Source organism: Bos grunniens, chromosome 27 (assembly GCF_055505025.1).
Source record: "Bos grunniens cultivar Pamir isolate PY7600 chromosome 27, Bosgru_T2T1.0, whole genome shotgun sequence".
NCBI lineage: Eukaryota > Metazoa > Chordata > Mammalia > Artiodactyla > Bovidae > Bos > Bos grunniens.
Genome location: NC_141191.1, coordinates 39762229 through 39780500, shown reverse-complemented (window position 1 = coordinate 39780500; position 18272 = coordinate 39762229). Strand labels below are relative to the sequence as shown.

The 18272-nt window shown below is 51.9% G+C and overlaps 1 protein-coding gene across 17 annotated transcripts in view; it reads right to left on the bottom strand.

The window, feature by feature from the left end:
* CSGALNACT1 (chondroitin sulfate N-acetylgalactosaminyltransferase 1) overlaps window positions 1–18272 on the bottom strand; it is a 339147-nt gene that overhangs the window by 87043 nt on the left and 233832 nt on the right. Inside the window, exon 1 of one of the 17 annotated variants that reach the window (XM_086380529.1) lies at window positions 4918–5227. The exons of 15 other annotated variants lie outside the window; for them this stretch is intronic. The gene's annotated coding sequence lies outside the window, so the exon portion shown is untranslated. Of the gene's footprint in view, window positions 1–4917; window positions 5228–18272 lie in introns of those variants that run through there. One more of the 17 variants, XM_086380530.1, reaches the window with a different exon arrangement.

The window sequence follows — 18272 nt, the reverse complement described above, 5'->3', positions numbered from 1 at the left end:
CACTGTAGCCCACCAGGCACCTCTGTCCATGGGATTTCCCAGGAAAGAATACTGGAGTAGGTTGCCATTCCCTTCTCCAGGGGATCTTCCTGACCCAGGTCTCCTGCACTGCAGGCAGATTCTTTACCATCTGAGCCACCAAGGAAGCCCTTTTACTCCCCTGCCACCTTCACTTCAAAGGTCCATCCTTCCCAAGAGCTCCCCCCAGGCTTCCCTGCCCCAGCCAAATCCCCAGGGATGTTCTGTGACGCACACCATCCAAAAAGCACAGCACTTATCAACTAGACTGAAGGGACAGCCAAGCACAGTGGCTTTGCTGCTGTTTTTACAACCTCTGAGCAACAGAAGGGCAGGCGGAGGTTCCTCCAAGGTCCGCTGCGAGGGCAGACGATGCTGCAGAGCAGTGCTCGCCAGATCACCCAGGGCAGAGCAGATTCCTCCAAGGTCCGCTGTGAGGGCAGACGATGCTGCAGAGCAGTGCTCGCCACATCACCCAGGGCAGAGCCCACTCAGTGCAAGGTCCCTCCCCAAACTCTCAGGCCAGACAGGGGCTCTCGGGACAGGCAGACTGACCCTAATAGCTCTGCCCTGGGGTATGCAGGCAGGGGGCTGCTTAAGGAATTTCTTTCTGAACAGTCAAGGCAGAGAGTCTGAAAGACACAAGGGCCTAAGCCAAGGGGCCCAGTCATGCGGTGGGCTTCTCAGACTCCAGCTGCAAGCCATCTGACAGCCTGCGCTGACCAGCAAGCGTCTGGGGCAGCCCCAGGCCTCCAGAGAGCACAGCAAGGGCCCAAGACGGGGAAGAATCCAGGAGGCTGTCGCTGTTCATCCTCACTGTTACTGAGCATCTTCTAGTACCCTGCCGACAAGAAGTTACAGGAGATGAAAAGGGGACCGAGCCCAAGTTCCAGGAGCAAGTTCATGAGCTTGCAGGGGAACGAAGCCCTTTGCCAATAACTGTAACACGAACCCTTAACAGCCAAACTACACTGAGACAGATATCATTGCTAATGCCATGTTCCCTCCTACCAAATGTATGGGGGATAGGGTTGAGAAGTATAAAAAAATAAATTTCAAAATGACAAGAGCTTAAAATAAATGTTAGGTATCTACAACATTCCTTAAGATAGGCAAGCGGCTACAGGGACTGTGTATCCTTTCATCTTAGAGTGGAAACAGAGTGAAATGAAGACACATCTTAAGTTTGGTCCAGGGTCTAACAGTCACCGAAAATGAGGAGAGTAGACATTACAATTTCTACAGCCAGGACAGAAGCGCTGTTAGATGCGTGTCCCGGTTTCACGCTACAGATGCCAGGGGACATTTCGGTCAGCAGGGCTGTGGCCTGCGACAGAGACAGCCTTCCAAGAGGCCTCTACGAGTGTCCCTGAGAAGTTCACACACGCTGAGGACCGCAGGACAAGCCCCGCTGTGAGACGCGGCCGTGACGGCAGCAGGCAGAAGGGTCGGGGCTCAGTAGTGAGGCCATGCCAGGCAGCCCTACTCGGCACAGTGACAGGCCTGAGTGACAAAGGAGCCCGTTCAGGGCATGGCCATAAAGGCCCCGGGACAGCTCCACCCTGGGCACACGCCCAGCCAGAAGGGCAGGAGCGAAGAAAAGCAACCGCGTGTCCTGAGCCAGGAAGCGGGGGACCAGGGCCCCAGGCCACCCTGTGCAGCGGCTCCTTGAGGGACACAGACAATTGGCTCTTTGAAAGCAGGGGCACGCAGACCCTCGGTGGCAGGATTAGCTGTACTAATGGAAAATCTATGGATGGAGGAGCCTGGTGGGCTGCAGTCCACGGGGTCGCTAAGAGTCGGACACGACTGAGCAACTTCACTTTCACTTTTTACTTTCATGCATTGGAGAAGGAAATGGTAACCCACTCCAATGTTCTTGCCTGGAGAATCCCAGGGACGGGGGAGCCTGATGGGCTGCCGTCTATGGGGTCGCACAGAGTCGGACACGACTGAAGCGAGTTAGCAGCAGCAGCAGCAACGGAGCATAAATCGAGGTCCCATCTCCTGGGTAAGCACACTATCCTGAATGTGTGTGCAGAAGGCATCATGCAAGGACACTTATTCAGACAGACTTCAGATGCTCTCAGAAACATATATAAAGTGACTCTGTAAGCCTCGCCCTGGAAAAGCCCCTGATGCTGGGAAAGACTGAGGGCAAGAGAAGGAGGGGGTGACAGAGGATGAGATGGTTGGATGGCATCACCAACTCAATGGACATGAGTTTGAGCAAGCTCTAGGAGTTGGTGATGGACAGGGAGGCCTGGCGTGCTGCAGTCCATGGGGTCGCAAAGAGTCGGACACGACTGAGTGACTGAACAACAACAAACCCTTGGCCTGCCTCAGCGCTGCAGGAATTCTCTCTGCTTCCACTTAGCTCCCGTATGCACCAGGCAGCTCCCAGCATGGCCTGGCATCCCTGCCTCCCTGTCGGCCTGGGGCACGTGTGAGGGGCCAAGGCCACCCGCAGGAGTGCGGGAAATTCTGCAGAATCCAGCAAAAGGCAGACCAAAGCCACTCCGGGAGCTGAAGACACCCAGCTCCCAGCCCCACCTCCCTGCCTCCTGTGAACACACTTCTTTCTAACTCTTTCCCACCCGGTCTCTTAGAGATGCAACTCCTGCCGCAGCGTCGTGTGGTCCAGAGCAAGCTGCCTCTCGTTCACATCTGCCACTTTAGGGCTGAGATGTTGCAGGGATGTTAAAACTGCCGGAAAATGAGCATATTCTTCCCAAATCACACTCCCGGGAGCTGAGGAGCTGCACTTCTCCGGCATCGCACATCTTTCTGCAACACAAGCGTCTCTTCTCCAGGCGGCTTGAGTCAGCACTCATCCTGTGCCAAGCACTGTCAGCCTCAGGGTGCTTCTGACGGCAGCTGAGGAGCGCAGGGAAGATCAGTGTCGCTGTCCACACAGGACCGGGTGAGGGCCAGCGGGGCACAGCCTTCACCTGGCATCACAGTGTCAGTGTGGTCGGGGAGCATCCTCACAGCCTCCCCAGCCTGATGCCAGGCTGCCCGGCCCAAGGCTCTGTCCACGACAGGCTTTGAGGGCCATGCTCCTCCTCCACCCCCGGATCAGTGGTCTCCAAGCTGATGGATGTAAACAGCTCGGCATGCCCAGCAGGAAGTGACCAGTGGGTGAGGACCAAATGTCTAATGAATTCATTGACAAGCTACACACCAATCTTACAATACTGCTGAGTTACATGTTCACAAAACAATACCCCGACAACAATGAAACATGAAAAATGCTTTGAATGTCTTCTCACTCCAATGGACCATCCTGGGCTCCCCCGGGACCTGCTTCTGGCTCCCACATAACTGCCCTCCTCACCGCCTTTCATTCCGGTATCCCCAGGACACAAAACTGCAGCCCCACCCACCCAGGGCCCAGTGCAGGCTCCCAATCCGCGGGGTGACCTGCCTGCCTCTGGACCCCTGGCGCCATCCCAGGGTCTCCAACACCAACCGCCAGACACTGCCTGGCCCCAACCACGAGCATGCTTCCCTCCCTTCCAACCTGGAGGACCTGGACCTCATGGCCTTCAAGATGCCCTGAGGGTCCTCCCTGTAACCAGATCCAGAGGGGGTTCCCCACGGCCCAGAGGGATGGAAAGCCCCTTGCTGGGAGGCACCCCTCCAGCACCCGCATCTCCATACTGCTTGGAAGGAATCCTTCTGCTTTCGTTTTCCCTACTTTGAAGCAGAGACAGGGAAATGCAGAAAAAAAGACACCAGGGTCTGCTAACCAGAAAATGAATGCAGAGATGAGTCACAACTCTGAAAGCTGAAAAGCCAGGAAACAGGCCAGCCCTCCGTGCTGATCGCTTTGGATTTTGGCTTCTAATTTGCCAGTGAATGTTTGAAAGAGAGGGTCTTCCTGAAATACACGTAGATCTTCCTTCCCATCCCCCTTGCCACCTCTGCCCTTGTTTCAGGAGCATCTAAGGGGGTCAGTCGGCACAGGTGGGGCCGTGGAACCTGGAGGCGGGGGTGACAAGAGAGAAAGGTTCCACAAGAGAACACAGGGCTCACGCTGCGTGGTCTCGGCCCACGAAGGACCTCTTCCTGGCAGGAAGATGCCCCAAGCATAAGAGCAGGGCTGAGTCAGCTGCCAAAGAGACCTGTCCTGTCTCTGTCTGCCCCTCTGTCCCGCCCGGTCTCTGGGGCTGGTGGGGCCACCTGAGAAACCTGGCTCCCAGCCCCTCCCAGTGCTTACAATCAATCACACCCACTTAGCATCTGCTCTGGGCCAGACCCCAGATTAAGCAGTTTATAAACATTATCTCATTTAATCCTCAAAACAATCTCATTAACGATAAGGACACTGAGGCTGACAGCAGTGAGGTCACTAGCCCCCGGTGCAGAACCGGCCAGCAGCCAAGCCCCGCATCAAATCCGGCTCAGTCTTGATGCCAAACCGGGCTGGTACCCGCCAGGCTGTGCCGTTCACTACCCTCAGGAATCCCGAACTGCTTGCTGCGACCCGCCCCTCCTCCTGCACCCAACCTGTCCAATTTTTCTTGCTTCTAAGCACCCAGTGGATCTTGCCTGGCCTCTCAGACGTGGTACAGAGCAGTCATTTTTCTCCATCATGTTTTGTCTCCCCATTTAGCTGTGGTTTGTACGTCCGCATCCCCTTAGCAGCTCTGCAAACTCACAGTGTCCCTGGAAATACCGGGGATCCCGGGCGTGCCTGGGGCCCCCCAGTGGGGCCGGGGACAGAACAAGCCTGCAACAGCCAGAGGCCTCTGAGCAGATGCCAGGAGCCCTACCCCACGCATCAGGTTTAAGACAGCGCAACTAAAATGCACTCCGGCAAGGGGAATTTCTTCTTCAAAAGGAGAAAAACAGGACATCTCTTGGTCAGTTAACCGAGATGCTGGCTGGACTCACTACGAGCTCTCTTCTGCCAAACACCGAATTCTCCCTTCCTTCCTCCAGAGGCTGGTGAAGGGACTGCCCGTGCAATGGCCATCACCACACGTCACCTATGCTCCCGTGCAGGCAGAAGCCACCCTGGAAAGTGACATCGCTGGAGACTCAGGGAAGTGCACCCCTGGGGAGACCACGTCCCGAGGTCACACAGTCCAGCTTCCGGGGAAAGGCGTGCTGGTAATCAACACGGAGAGGACTAATTAAAAGTGAGCAGGGCTCTGTGCCAAGCCCTCCTAGCCAAGAGCGGCAGGCAAGCAGGGCCCCCACGCAGATGCGGGGCGGAGTCGCTGGGTGGTAAACACCAGCTCCCGGGGAGGTGGGAGGCGTGAGTCACCCTCCCTGAGCTGTGAAGGCCGAGGATGGGGGCGGGCGCTCAGGCTCACTTACAGGGAGGGCAGAAGAGAGGGGGAAAGCTGAGTTCTCGTGCACCGATTAGCAGATCGGAGGAGGGAGGAGAAGAAGAGGATGAGAAACGAGCGTCACCAAATGCCTCCCCCGCACCCCAGCCCCGTCTTGAAAACACTTTCAGACACAGAGCGGCTGCACACCCACCGAGCAGGTGACAAGTCCCAGGCAAGGACCTGATGGCCTTTCAAGCAGCCCAGCAGATCCCCCAAGGACATTCCAAGAATCACTGCCCCTCAAGCATCATCTGCCGTCTCCCGTGAACCTCACGCGAGTTGGTGATCCCGATCTCGAGAGTAGGAAACCGGACTTCGGGGAGATCTGAGACTTTCCCACACGGCCGGGAGCCTCCACACCCCCAAGGGCGTCGACGCCCATCAGCACGACACCCCAGAGCACAGACAGAGTGAGCACACTTACAGAATCAGACCACGGTGGCAAAGGGGAGGCGATGCCCACGAGCAGGGCCACAGGGAAGTGTAGGCAGGCAGCGAACATGTGCGCCAGGGAAAGCTCTCCAAAGAGCACCAACAGCCGCCAAGGCGAAGCAGAACCAGACACCAGCCGCTGAGAGCGCAAGACAGCAGAGCTTGGGTCTGGAGGGGGAGAAGCGGGGAGGGGTGCCCAGGGCCTCTCCCCTCCCCACCCTGGGCTCCCCTGGGGGAGACCCCACATTAGGGCAAACAGTGGCGACCCACGGCTCTCTCCTGGCCCCGTGGACACCCTGTTGACACCCCGTGGCTACGCAAGCCGCCCCCCGCCAGGGTTGACACTCATTTTCCGGCACCAGCCGTGTGATGTGTGAGTGTGGCTGCCCCAGGTCTCCGGAAAGAAGCGGGTGAGCACAGCCGCTCCCCAACCCTGCCACGGCCCCAGAGGAGCAACCGACCCCCAGACACATCCTGAATCAAAAGTGCTGGGACCCACCCTGTGGAGGCCAGCAACACATTTTGCTGGCTTGTGTGAAGCCTAGGAGTCAACCACTGTCCTGAGTCAAGACAAAATGACCACCTGACTCAGCTCGGTCCTCCGACCTGGTCCTTTCCCACCAAGAAGTAGGCACCAGCACACACACGGGGCTGTGCTTCCACAAAGCGGTCCTTACCAAACAGGACTGAGACAGCAAGACCTGCATAGGAGTTAGAAATCCCATGGAGCCAGGTCAGCAGAGTATGAGTGCAGAAAAGAACCAGCAATGCTGAAAAATATACTATTAGTGCAATATCGTATAAATGAAAGATGTAGCATTATTTTCACAAAAATAAAACCTCGGGTTGATCACAGACCATATTTAAAGTCCAGCTGCGGCCCACCATACCATAAGCCCCTCCGCTGGTATGCCCCGGCATCCCTTGGCTTGAACCCGGACACCAAGCCTCTCCTGCCTCCACTATTTCTGCTGAGGTGGCCAACTGATCACTAGGGGACTAGCTAAAAGCATTTCCAGATATCACTCCTAGAAAGAAAGTTACTGGCAATGAAAACTGTCCTATTTCTACACGAGATAAATGACACAGGGTGCTTATTTAATCCAAGTTTGTTATTCAGTTTAATACTTCTTAATATTCCCCTAACATCCCTCTGCTTCATTCTTAAAATATCCCCTGGCCCTCCTGGAAACTTTCCTGTCTAGGACCCCACTCTACTTGCCTCTTCTTCCTGCTTCTCTGATGTCTCCGATGAGGTAGGTTCTATTAACATCATACCCATTTTGCAGGTAAGGTCACTGAGGCAGAGGTTAGTCACTGCCTCAGGTCACCCAGCAACGAAAGGGTAGAAGTGGGTTTCCAGCCCAGGCAGCATGGCCCTACTGTCTGTCTCTCCATCACCAGGCCCTGTGGCTTCTCTGCCACTTGGTGTTGTTGTCACTAAGTCATGTCCAACTCTTCTGTGACCCCATGGACTGCAGCCCGCCAGGTTTCTGGGTCCATGGGATTTTCCAGGCAAGAATACTGGAGTGAGTTGCTGTTTCCTTCCCAGGAGAATCTTCCTGACCCAGGGATCCAACCCACGGCTTCTGCACTGGCAGGCGGATTCTTTACCACTGAGCCACCCGGGGAGCCCTTCTCTACCCTGTACTATGTGCTTTTAAGAGGCCTGGGCCTTGTAGAGGGAAAGCATAGAACCTGGCCAGGGAGCAAGGCTGGTGTATCAGGGGACCGGAATACAAGGAACTGGCCGGGCTGGCACCCTGACCTCAGACTTCCGGCCTCCAGAGCTGTGAGAATTAAACACGTGCTGTTTGAGCCACATTGTCTATGGTGTTGTAAGAGGGGTCTGTGCGGAGACAAGCCTTCTGTCGCCATAGGGCATCTGCACTATAGCCTACAGGCAGTGGTCAGCCAGCCGGCTACCTTTCTTGAACAGGAGTCATTGTGAGCTGAACTGAATTTCAGCAAATGGACAGTGCTGAGAGGCCCCGGAGAAAGGCGATCGGCACGGGGCAGATGGGCCTGAGGTCAGTGCGCCTCTGAGGGGTGGAGTAAGGCAAGTGGAGCCAGCAGCACTCAGTGTGGGGGATGGAGGTTCTAGAAAGGTCCGTTGGGTTCCATCTCCAGGACCTGGACTGGAGACCGGCCTGACAGGGAGAGGGAGCATCCACGGAGGAGGAGGGTGCCGGGTGGAGCTCTGGGAAAGGACAGGCTCATGGGGAGATCAGCAGAAAGAGGGGTCTCGTTCTGGACACGCCCGGTTGCTGAGGTGGGGGCCGTGGGGTTGGAGGGGGATCAGTCTGGCACAGCCATCGTTTCACCAACCAGAAAGGTGAGCCTGGAAGAAATAGCTGCTGTTGAGACAAAGTGATGGGGTCAGCATAAAGCACAGTCAGAAGCAGACTCCTGGACTTGGGATGCCCGGTCCCTGCCTCTATCCTGCACCCTGAAGTGTGTCAAGGTGTCAGTCACTCGGTCGTGTCTGACTCTTTGTGACCCCATGGACTGTAGCCCGCCAGGCTCCTCTGTCCGTGGGATTCTCCAGGCCAGAATACTGCAGTGGGTTGCCATTTCCTCCTCCAGGAGATCTTTCTGACCCAGGGATGGAACCTGCATCTCCAGCATTGCAGGCAGATTCTTTACCATCTGAGCCACCAGGAAAGCCCACACTGCATATCAAAGTAGCTCCTTCACATCCTCATCATCCCCCAAAGTCTGGTTTATTTTTTAAAAGAGAAGAAAATTGTAGTGTATCTGAAAAGTTTTCCCCGAACTGCATTTAAACAGAGAGGTGGGGACCCCAGGCAGGTTCCCAGGGGGCTTTGAAAGGTCACTGCATGTAAAGACTCAGCATGGCACCCTGGCATCAGGACAGCACAGGGCAGGAGGTCTTCACACATCCTGGACATCACTCGGGTATTGGGGAGTATACCTCCCGGCCAAGCAGGAAGCAGACTGCCTGACCAGCAGACTGCCCACTTGGACCACAGGCACAACTCAACCAAAGTGGGACCCACCAGGTCAAACGCCAGCTGGTACCGTTTTTTTGAGAGAAATCTCTGATCCTCCTAGGGTATTTCTAAAGGCAATTTTCCAGTAGCTTGAAAAGACATGATTTGATACAGCAGCATTCTAGTTCTAGCTGCTGGTACTACAGCTACTCCTGGGGTTTAAAAAAAATTTTTTTTAAACAACAATAAAACCTTCTGGTTATGCACATGGAGCTCTGAGACCACCCACCTGGTCCCACCAGAAGGTGGCAGGTGGGACCCTCATGACAACCATTTCCTCCATAGTAACAAGGGAGCAGAAAATAGCTCCTGACATTCAGCAGCGATGTCACGATTAACATGAACTTTATCCACCCAGTCACTGAGTACGTATCGAGTGAGACCGTTCGGACGATCACAGGGTCAGAGGAGGGGCGTGCTGAGGGCCCCACCGGCTGCCAGGGGATGTGGTCAACGTTCCGCTCCCACTCCAGCTCCACTAGTAAGGACGCCCATTGTTTTAATTTTTAAAAGGGGAAAAGATAAAGAATTCTAAAGATACTCCATTGACAGTGTCTAGTTTTTTCTAGATTTTTTTTTTTCAGATACTTTTCTATTACAGGTTATCACAAGATATTGAATAGAGTTCCCGTGCGATACAGTAGGTTCCTGACGATTACTTCCTATGTACAGCGGTGTGCGTGTTCATCCCAAACTCCCGATTTACCCCTCCCCTTCCTGGACTGTGTGTCTGAGTGTGCCTCTGGGTGTTCAAACCTCTTTCTTTCACGTGCTCCAGACAAGGTGAAAACTCCATGACCTTGTCACAGTCCTTACTTATTTTTAAACTTTTTATTTTATACTGGAGTCTAGACAATTAACAATGGTGTGAGAGTTTCAGGTGAACAGCAAAGGGCCTCAGCCACCCATAATATACGTGTCCCTACTGTCCCCCAGACTCCCCTCCATCCAGGCTGCCACTGAGCAGAGTTCCCCGTGCTATACAGCAGGTCCTTGTTGGTTATCCATTTTAAATGCGACAGTGTGTATTTTTTCTTTAACTCCTTCCACGTATAAAAAAAAAAAAGAGTTGAATTTTTTTTTTCTTAAACCAAGCTAATGGGTCTCAAGATTGATTCAAAGGCAATTATCCTGTGGAGAAGTGAGTCTGAGATTAGCTCCACGTTTAATGAGTGTTGCTTCATCTCTATTAAAAGCCTATAATGAGGTGACATGTTTAAGGAGCTTCCTTGGCTGCAGAGCTGACCCCATGGCTTACCTACCTTTGGCTGATATTTATTTCCAAGTTTCTGGCTCCTGGATAGGACTGACATAAGCAGAAACATAACAAAATGAAGGGCACCTCTGTCAAATATTCCCCAACCTCAGCTTCGGCGTCAGACGAGAGATGCTGAAAAGAATGAAGCGGGGCCATCCCACCCCCACCCGGCCCTGAGCAGCCACCAGGGAATCCAGAGACAGGGCAAAGCACAAACCAGACCACACCTTCAGGCCTTAGCAGCACATATAATCTACTGGTCTTTCTCTCTAGTAATTCAGAAAAGGGAGCGCCCCCCGCCCCGTCCCCTCGCCTACTTCAGCACAGAAGCTTCCTACTCTTCATCTCATTCATTTGCGAGGTCAAGGTCTCCCTCAAGGGCACACAATCCCAGCTGCAGAGCTCATGAAAAAATAATGTCAGTTTTCTTTAAACAAATGTGGAGATGCTTTGCAGGGTACAAAACCGAAACACTCGCAACGGGTGGGATCATCGCTGCTTTTATCTTCACTGTGACTGACACAAAGAACTTGCAGAAATGTCAAAGGAACAATGCCGAGAACAGCGCGTTAGGAGGTGATAATTGAGGAAAACACATTCTGGTTTCCACAGCAAGCTCAAGGCCAAGTCTGTTCTCAGATGGCTGGCACCCGCTTCTGGCCCCCAGCTCCTCTCTAATCCTGCTCCCCACCACTCCCACAACACTGCCCATTCCTCACCTGGCACCAGGTGTGCTCAGAGAGGCCTCCCCTCCCCCAGAGACAGACAGACAGACAGCTGGAGGGACGGCTCGGTGTGTGGACTTGATCAACAGGGGTGAGTGAGCCCAGACTACTGGAGACCTTGCTCAGGGGGTCGTCGTCGGTGACTGGGGACAAGCTGCCAACCCGGAGCGGCCGGCCCACAGCCTGAATGCCCGGTCAGACCCCCGTGATGGGGGAGGCTGTGGCAGCTCTGCTCTGCTGCCTGCGGAGGGACTGCTGTCCAGGCCCATAGAGCTGCCCCCTGTCCAATCCCACCCGCAACCCGTCTCTGAAATCCAACCGGGTTGACAGAAGAGAACACGGACTTAGGGGCTGGACCCAGGTTCTACCCAGAAGCATGCGCTCCCTTAACTCGGAGGGTAGAAGAGTCGTTGTTTAAGGACCCTTAACTCTGAACTTATAGATTCATTTAAGACGTACAGATAAAAAGAAAAATGCTTCTTTGACTGATAAAGAGATTACTTACACTCTTAGGAGGCATCACCCAACAGCAGTCAATTACAAATGAAAATACAGCATTCTCAAAAATATCATGCGATTTAATGGGGGGGAAACTGTGTACTTGACAAACGTCAATCCAGATCCTACTTTTCTAAATTATATCCTGAGTAAAGTACCCCCAAATAAAAAATACTTGGCTCATTCTTCTCATACTAAAATTAGCAAAGCTCTGGTCATTCCAGGACTGGACAAGATGCTAACGGAATCTTTAGACAACAAGCTGTTTAACAAGCATGTACTGCACCTAATGAATAACGAATTACGTATGGCAAGCCAAGTTCAAGACATCAGCTACCTGTATCACACAGACCTGTATCTACATGTCTGCACTTAGAAATAAGTGGAAGTGCATATACATTAAGTACAAAGAGGAGAGTGAAAAAGTTGGCTTAAAACTCAACATTCAGAAAACGAAGAACATGGCATCTGGTCCCATCACTTCATGGGAAATAGACGGGGAAACAGTGGAAACAGTGTCAGACTTTATTTTTCTGGGCTCCAAAATCACTGCAGATGGTGATTGCAGCCATGAAATTAAAAGATACTTACTCCTTGGAAGGGAAGTTATGACCAACCTAGATAGCATATTCAAAAGCAGAGACATTACTTTGTCAACAAAGGTCCGTCTAGTCAAGGCTATGGTTTTTCCTGTGGTCATGTATGGATGTGAGAGTTGGACTGTGAAGAAAGCTGAGCGCTGAAGAATTGATGCTTTTGAACTGTGGTGTTGGAGAAGACTCTTGAGAGTCCCTTGGATTGCAAGGAGATCCAACCAGTCCATTCTAAAGGAGATCAGCCCTGGATGTTCTTTGGAAAGAATGATGCTAAAGCTGGAACTCCAGTACTTTAGCCACCTCATGCGAAGAGTTGACTCAATGGAAAAGACTGTGATGCTGGGAGGGATTGGGGGCAGGAGGAAAAGGGGACGACAGAGGATGATATGGCTGGATGGCATCACAGACTCTATGGACGTGAGTCTGAGTGAACTCCGGGAGTTGGTGATGGACAGGGAGGCCTGGCGTGCTGCGATTCATGGGGTCACAAAGAGTCGGACACGACTGATCAACTGAACTGAACTGAACTGATAGATGCACAGATACATCTCAAGACATAAAGATGAATAAGCTAGAGTTCCCACAGGAGGCAGACACATGAACAGATAAACCATGAGCTTTTTTCTGGGCTAGAGAAGCAAGGCAAGAAGGGGCTGACACAGACAGGGACAGCCAGCCCGGCCTGGAAGGCTCAGAAAAGGCTTTCTGCCTGAAGTGAAGCCTGAGCCAGGGCTCTAAGGGGGTGCTTAGCAAGGCAGAGAAAGGATGAAAGAGTGTTTCGCAGGAAACAGCCCCACGGCAGGGCTGGGGGCGGGAAGTATCACGGTGCACATGGGCTGTGCAGGCTGTTGGGGTGTCTGGAGCAGGCCCCTGAGCAGAACCTGGGAAGGTGGAGTTTAGAGAGGGGAGTATGAATGTGGCCTTGGACATGTTAGGTTGAACTTCCAGGGGGAGACAGGGAATAAGAGGAAGTCTAGCCTGGAGACAGCACAGCGTCGAGGCCATCAGTGTACAGACGTCATCACACCCTGAGGATGAAGAGGATAATATGGGGAGAGAACAGAGCAGCAAGAAAACCTGGTCCCCGAACCAGTGTGGGAACCAGTGCAGAACGGCCAGGAGACAGACCGAGGCCTGTGGGGGAGCCGGGAAGGGACTCCCAGGGGTTCCGAGTCCACGGCTCTGTTACCATTGGAGACTGGGGCCCTGGCCCCTCGAATCTCCCCTGCCGTCCATGAGTCAGTGGGGGTCTGCCTGTCTGAGGTTCAGTATCAGAGCAGCCATTTCTGCCACATAATGGCATGTCCTGCAAACTAACCTTGTAACCACAGTTGATCTCGCAGTCTCCATCTGCCTGAATGCAGTTTCTCCGCTTGTTCAGAACCGAGAAAAAGAAAAAAGAAAGCAACTCCTGACATTCAGAAGCTGCCCCCTGCCCCAGGCCCCCAGCAAGGCCATGTACGCTCGTACTGGACATAAATCATCTCAAGAATACCAGTCGCCACAAGATGGCTCTGAGATCAGGATAAGGAAAAAATAAGGCCACTTCCTAATTCTGTCTGATCACAGAAAAAATCAGAGTCACCCATGAAATACCAAACACCTTCTTTCTTGGCCAAAATGACGGATGGCTACTTCTTTCCCATTTACTCACTTGAGCCACCGCCCCAACAGGTAAGATTTACTGAGGTGCCTCATCAGAGGAACAACCTCCACTTTCGGACAGCATCGGATCTGGACCAACCTGCCCCGCCCCCCTCAGACCCGCCTGCAGGTCATCCAACCAAAACCCAAATCCACATACAAGGTTCTGACAGCCTCTTACTGACACAGCCTGGCTTCTCCCCAGCATGTCTTCATCGCAACAAACAGAAGGCACAGATGACCTGAAGCAGGGCACTCAAAGCTGGTGCACTGGGACAGCCCAGACGGATGGGATGGGAGGGGGTGGGAGGGGGGTTCGGGACGGGGGGACACATGTACACCCATGGCTGATTCATGTCAATGCATGGCAAAAACCACTACAATATTGTAAAGCAATTAGCCTCCAGTTAAAATAGATAAATTAATTTTTTTTAAAAAAGACACAGAATGACCAAGGATGCCTTCCTGTCTGTGTCTGGAGAAACTGATGGAACTTAGGTGAGGAAGACAAATAAACTGAGCCCTAGGGCCCCACAGACACCAGTCAGGACAGCAGTTACCCCTCAGGGTAGAGAGCCTGGGAACCCTATAAGGAATCAAGGGTTATTGTCAAGATTCAGTTTCTTAGAGTTGGAGCTTCCCAGGTGGCGCTAGCGGTAAAGAACCCGCCTGTCAATGCAGGAGACGCTGGTGACACGGGTTCCATCCCTGGGTCGGGACGATCCCCTGGAGGAGGAAATGGCAGCCCACTCCAGTATTCTTGCCTGGAGAATCCCATGGACAGAGGAGCCTGGTGGGCTACAGTCCACGGGTTCACACAAAGTCAGACGTGACTGAAGCGACTTAGCATGCATGCACGCACGCAAGGTGGGTGGTGAGTATATGGGGCTGTCATATTCTTAATAAAATATTTAAGTCTGAAATTTTTAACAATATACTTTTAAGAAGAAGGAGGCAAAATAATGTCAGCTGCTGCTGAGCTGTCAAGCTAAAAGAACTAAAAAAAGGAGGTCACAGTTATTCAGCAAAGGTTTGCCTAGTAGGTTGATGGGTGTGAAAGGTGGGTTAGAGCAGATTGCAGAGCAGGAAGGAGATGGAGACAATAAGGAGAGAAAATGTATTCTAATTTAGCTGCAAAGGAGAAGGGAGCGGGAAAGATGCGTGATGGGGGCAGCCCGTGATGTCATATGGCAGATGAGACCTGCAGACCTTCACTCAAGACTGGGGAGTGGGAGCCAAATAAAAAAGACCCCCTGCCTCCTGCTGCTTCCTCTGACCCTAGCATCTGGCTTCTGAGTAACATTCAACTGATCATCACCGCACACACCCCTTCCCCACTGAAAGAAAGCGAAAGTGAAGTCGCTCAGTTGTGTTCGACTCTTTGAGACCCCATGGACAGTAGCCTAGCAGGCTCCGCGATCCACGGGCTTTTCCAGGCAAGAATACTGGAGTGGGCTGCCATTTCCTTTTCCAGGGGATGCTTCTTAACCCAGGGATCGAACCCCGGTCTCCTGCATTGCAGACAGACGCCTAACTGTCTAAGCCACTAGGGAAGCCCTTCCCCGCTGCTGCTGTTGCTGCTGCTAAGTTGCTTCAGTTGTGTCCGACTCTGTGCGACCCCATAGACAGCAGCCCACCAGACTCCCCCGTCCCTGGGATTCTCCAGGCAAGAACACTGGAGTGGGGTGCCATTTCCTTCTCCAATGTATGAAAGTGAAAAGTGAAAATGAAGTCGCTAAGTCGTGTCTGACTCATAGCGACCCCATGGATTTCAGCCTATCAGGCTCCTCCGTCCATGGGATTTTCCAGGCAAGAGTACTGGAGTGGGGTGCCATTGCCTTCTCCACTACTGACTAGTAAGTATCGAAAATAGGAGCGCCCAGAAAGACTGTACTGCAACTCTTTCCTTCATTAACATAGGTAAGTAACAGACTTTGTATTTATAGTTCAGTTTCTATACTTGAAAATTATAACCACAATATATAAATGTTACTGATGCTGAAGCTCCAATACCTTGGCCACCTGAATCGAAGAGCTGACTCATTGGGAAAGACCCTGATGCTGAGAAAGATTGAAGGCAGGAGAAGGGGACAACAGAGGATGAGATGGTTGGATGGCATCACCGACTCGATGGACATGAGTTTGAGCAAGCTCCAGGAGATGGTGAAAGACAGGGAAGTGTGGCGTGCTGCAGTCCATGGGGTCGCAAAGAGTTGGACATGACTGAGCGACTGAACAAAAATAGAAGTTATCATAATCCAGAGGCTAAACTCTTGCTTCCAAAAAGACTGGGTAGTGTTTCCCTTCTCCACGGGATCTTCCCAATCCAGGGATCAAACCCAGGTCTCCCGCACTGCAGGCAGATTCTGTACCAGCTGAGCCACCGGGGAAGCCTAAAAACCAAGCAGAGAAAAGCAACTGTCCACAAAGTTCCAGGACTTCAGACCTCTCCACACAGACACTCTAATGAGAACGAGGTTGGTGACAAGAAGAGCCTCCCAGAACAAGCGACGGAGTTCTGTTCAGCACAGTGCTTCCCTTGGGGGGTCTCCACGGAGCACCCCACATCCCCGCCAGGATGACCAAGGCTGCAGCCACACCTCTGCCTCTCCCCACAGCAGCTCCTTCACTGCAGAGGTCGGCGGGGCTCAAGGTCAAACCCAGAACTTGGGCTGCACTCTGGGCTCTAAGAACTACAGCCAGTGGCCACTTGGTGAAGCAGCCATTCCCATTCAACAGAAACACGACAATGATCAATTTGATCACTGTCATCACAGACTAGATTACTTCCCTAATCCCTATGACATGCTACTAACAGATCCCATATCTACTATCTTTATTTGAGAGAGGGAAAAATTTAAAGCCCCAAATCACAAGCTTTCTAGATGAATGTAAAAAAATGACTCAGCCTGCCAGAATATTCATTCACATCTACACAAAACAAAGAAAAAATATATTTAGAATGCGCCTTGAAATGGGAGTACAGAAGAATTTTTTAAAGATCCTTTTCTTCAAGGAATATGCAATCTAACTGAGGGAAAAAAATTAAGATATATGTAAAATAAAGCTTACATATAACTTCTAAAAAACATCAAGATAGGATGTTCAAAAGCAGGAGGGGTAAAAACAGACCCCTTAGTATCAACCAAAATATGGCCTCCCCAGGTTTTCTGGCTGTAGGCCTGAGTATCTCACATCCTGAGAATGTAGCCAAGTCAAAGTCGCTAAGTCATGTCTGACTCTTTGCAACCTCCTGGACTATACAGTCCATGGAATTCTCCAGGCCAGAATACTGGAGTGGGCAGCCTTTCCCTTCTCCAGGGGATCTTCCCAACCCAGGGATCAAAACCAGGTCTCCTGCATTGCAGGCAGAGTCTTTACCAGCTGAGCCACAAGGTAAGCCCAAGAATACTGGAGTGGGTAGCCTATCCCTTCTCCAAGGGATCTTCCCAACCCAGGAAAAAAACCAGGGTCTCCTGTATTGCAGGCGGATTCTTTACCAACTGAGCTAGCAGGGAAGCCCGAGTGTGTCAACAGTGACTTCTTTGGAAGAAAAAGAACTCTGTCTTTTGCAACCAAATTCAGTCTGCTCTCAGGGCCTCGTCTGCAGGGAGCAGACCTCGGATTCCCTCTGTTCTGTGCACTGGCTGTAGCTGACTCAGCTCAAGCACCCCTGCATCCCTGAACATGCTGCGTGCACCCCTCCAGCAAGCAGTGCCCCGAGGTTTCCAGCAGCCCCTGCCCTTCTCTTGGAGGGAGTGGAAGAGCCAGCCCCTCGGAACCTCTCTGCTTCCTGCCGATGCCTGAGTTCTCGTTTTTATTCCCAGGAAAACAGTTCGATGGCAAGTCCCAGATCAATACTCTGGTTTACTGTAAATTCTACACTGAAACTGTCAGCTTGGGATTATAAGAAAGCATGAATCTTTTTTTGTTACTGGGTTGTTTCCTTCTTTTTTCTCCTTCTCAACAAAGCCTGCTGCTGCTGCTAAGTCAGTTCAGTCATGTCCGACTCTTTGCCACCCCATGGACTGTAGCCCACCGTGCTCCTCTGTCCATGAGATTCTCCAGGCAAGAATACTGGAGTGGGTTGCCATTTCCTTCTCCAGGGGATCTTCCCGACCCAGGGATCAAACCCGGATCTCCTGTGTCTCCTGCATTGCTGGTATATTCTTTACCACTGAGCCACTGAAAGGCCCCCTTCTTTTCCAAAGGTCTAAATTAACGTAAGTTTAATATGGGAATAAATCCTATTCAGTGAGGTGTGAAAATTAGAATAAAGTCTGAAAAAAACCATACTTGATAATACCAACTCAGAGTTGGGTGCGATGTTCAGCTATAGGACAGCAGTTACATAACAAAGAAAAGAACTGCAGGGGAATCAAATGCCAGCCAACTGAGTTGCTGCAGATGGTGGCCTGTGAGCAGGAGAAAAACATGGATCACGACCCTGCAGAGGCTGCTACTCCAGGGGCCAGGAAGATTAAATGAAATCCAAAAAGAATTATTTCTTGGCAGAACTCACAGCAGAAGGAATAGAAAACTGAATCAGAAATGGAAAAGCCCCAAGTGACCAAACTCTCTCATAGGGAATGACAGTTTAATTTTTAGAGGCATAAAAAATGACTAAAGAAATCAAACAGTAATAATAGGCTGTTGATTAGGACAAATGCTGCATGCAGCAATATTTTTTCCTCCTTGGGTCAAGTGGAGAGTTGGCAATCCAAACAGTTTTGGTGACTATGACA